Source organism: Syngnathus leptorhynchus, unplaced genomic scaffold, assembly GCF_054491065.1.
Source record: "Syngnathus leptorhynchus isolate UIUO unplaced genomic scaffold, UIUO_Slep HiC_scaffold_683, whole genome shotgun sequence".
NCBI lineage: Eukaryota > Metazoa > Chordata > Actinopteri > Syngnathiformes > Syngnathidae > Syngnathus > Syngnathus leptorhynchus.
Genome location: NW_028232550.1, coordinates 9129 through 12500, shown reverse-complemented (window position 1 = coordinate 12500; position 3372 = coordinate 9129).

Below are 3372 nucleotides of genomic sequence, written 5' to 3'. Positions count from 1 at the left end.
TAGCCCCGGAGCTCCATAGCCCCGGAGCTCCATAGCTCCATAGCCCCGGAGCTCCATAGCCCCGGAGCTCCATAGCCCCGGAGCTCCATAGCCCCGGAGCTCCATAGCCCCGGAGCTCCATAGCCCCAGCTCCATACTTCCATAGCCCCAGAGCTCCATAGCTCCATACTTCCATAGCTCCAGCCGCGGAGGGTGCTGGCTGGTGGCTCCATAGCTCCATACTTCCATACTTGCAGCCACGGAGTTGGCTAAAATTGCACTAAGTGCGAAAGCCCATTCATTTACAACGGCGTGTCCGCCAGGCGGCGACATTTCCCCGTTACCGGTGGCTGCGCGGCGGGTGAGTGACAGAGCTTATCCGAGCGGCTGGAACTCTGCGCCGGCGTGGTCGAGCGTGAGGCCCCGGCCCTTTGGCTGCCTGGTACCTAAAACACTTCCATTGATCCAGCCACGGAGGGTGCTGGCTGGTGGCTCCATAGCTCCATAGCTCCATAGCACCAGAGCTCCATAGCTCCATAGCACCAGAGCTCCATAGCTCCATAGCACCAGAGCTCCATAGCTCCATAGCACCAGAGCTCCATAGCTCCATAGCACCAGAGCTACATAGCTCCATAGCTCCATAGCACCAGAGCTCCATAGCTCCATAGCTCCATAGCACCAGAGCTCCATAGCTCCATAGCACCAGAGCTCCATAGCTCCATAGCACCAGAGCTCCATAGCTCCATAGCACCAGAGCTCCATAGCTCCATAGCACCAGAGCTCCATAGCTCCATAGCACCAGAGCTCCATAGCTCCATAGCACCAGAGCTCCATAGCTCCATAGCACCAGAGCTCCATAGCTCCATAGCACCAGAGCTCCATAGCTCCATAGCACCAGAGCTCCATAGCTCCATAGCACCAGAGCTCCATAGCTCCATAGCACCAGAGCTCCATAGCTCCATAGCACCAGAGCTCCATAGCTCCATAGCACCAGAGCTCCATAGCTCCATAGCACCAGAGCTCCATAGCTCCATAGCACCAGAGCTCCATAGCTCCATAGCACCAGAGCTCCATAGCTCCATAGCTCCAGCCTGGGTGGCTGGTGGCTCCATAGCTCCATACTTCCATAGCTCCAGTCAGAGAGTGTGCTAAAATTGCACTAAGTGCGAAAGCCCATTCATTTACAACGGCGTGTCCACAAGGCGGCGACATTTCCCCGTTACCGGTGGCTGCGCGGCGGGTGAGTGACAGAGCTTATCCGAGCGGCTGGAACTCTGCGCCGGCGTGGTCGAGCGTGAGGCCTCGGCCCTTTGGCTGCCTGGTACCTAAAACACTTCCATTGATCCAGCCACGGAGGGTGCTGGCTGGTGGCTCCATAGCTCCATACCTCCAGAGCTCCAGAGCTCCATAGCACCAGAGCTCCATAGCTCCATAGCACCAGAGCTCCATAGCACCAGAGCTCCATAGCTCCATAGCACCAGAGCTCCATAGCTCCATAGCACCAGAGCTCCATAGCTCCATAGCACCAGAGCTCCATAGCTCCATAGCTCCATAGCACCAGAGCTCCATAGCTCCATAGCACCAGAGCTCCATAGCTCCATAGCACCAGAGCTCCATAGCTCCATAGCACCAGGGCTCCATAGCTCCATAGCTCCAGGGCTCCATAGCTCCAGGGCTCCATAGCTCCATAGCTCCAGGGCTCCATAGCTCCATACCTCCAGAGCTCCATAGCTCCAGCCTGGGTGGCTGGTGGCTCCATAGCTCCATACTTCCATAGCTCCAGTCAGAGAGTTGGCGAAAATTGCACTAAGTGCGAAAGCCCATTCATTTACAACGGCGTGTCCGCCAGGCGGCGACATTTCCCCGTTACCGGTGGCTGCGTGGCGGGTGAGTGACAGAGCTTATCCGAGCGGCTGGAACTCTGCGCCGGCGTGGTCGAGCGTGAGGCCCCGGCCCTTTGGCTGCCTGGTACCTAAAACACTTCCATTGATCCAGCCACGGAGGGTGCTGGCTGGTGGCTCCATAGCTCCATAGCTCCATAGCACCAGAGCTCCATAGCTCCATAGCACCAGAGCTCCATAGCTCCATAGCACCAGAGCTCCATAGCTCCATAGCACCAGAGCTCCATAGCTCCATAGCACCAGAGCTACATAGCTCCATAGCACCAGAGCTCCATAGCTCCATAGCACCAGAGCTCCATAGCTCCATAGCACCAGAGCTCCATAGCTCCATAGCACCAGAGCTCCATAGCTCCATAGCTCCAGGGCTCCATAGCTCCAGGGCTCCATAGCTCCATAGCTCCAGGGCTCCATACCTCCAGAGCTCCATAGCTCCAGCCTGGGTGGCTGGTGGCTCCATAGCTCCATACTTCCATAGCTCCAGTCAGAGAGTTGGCGAAAATTGCACTAAGTGCGAAAGCCCATTCATTTACAACGGCGTGTCCGCCAGGCGGCGACATTTCCCCGTTACCGGTGGCTGCGTGGCGGGTGAGTGACAGAGCTTATCCGAGCGGCTGGAACTCTGCGCCGGCGTGGTCGAGCGTGAGGCCCCGGCCCTTTGGCTGCCTGGTACCTAAAACACTTCCATTGATCCAGCCACGGAGGGTGCTGGCTGGTGGCTCCATAGCTCCATAGCTCCATAGCACCAGAGCTCCAGAGCTCCATAGCACCAGAGCTCCATAGCTCCATAGCACCAGAGCTCCATAGCTCCATAGCACCAGAGCTCCATAGCTCCATAGCACCAGAGCTCCATAGCTCCATAGCACCAGAGCTCCATAGCTCCATAGCACCAGAGCTCCATAGCTCCATAGCACCAGAGCTCCATAGCTCCATAGCACCAGAGCTCCATAGCTCCATAGCACCAGAGCTCCATAGCTCCATAGCACCAGAGCTCCATAGCTCCATAGCACCAGAGCTCCATAGCTCCATAGCTCCAGCCTGGGTGGCTGGTGGCTCCATAGCTCCATACTTCCATAGCTCCAGTCAGAGAGTGTGCTAAAATTGCACTAAGTGCGAAAGCCCATTCATTTACAACGGCGTGTCCACAAGGCGGCGACATTTCCCCGTTACCGGTGGCTGCGCGGCGGGTGAGTGACAGAGCTTATCCGAGCGGCTGGAACTCTGCGCCGGCGTGGTCGAGCGGCTGGCCTCGGTAGTTGAGGTACCAGGGGTGGGGCGGGGAGCTCCAGGCGGGTCTTGTGAGAGAGTGAATCCGAGCGGCTGGAACTCTGCGCCGGCGTGGTCGAGCGGCTGGCCTCGGTAGTTGAGGTACCAGGGGTGGGCCGGGGAGCTCCAGGCGGGGCTTGTGAGAGAGTGAAGCCGAGCGGCTGGAACTCTGGGCCGGCGTGGTTGAGCCACGGAGGGTGCTGGCTGGTGGCTCCATAGCTCCAGAGCT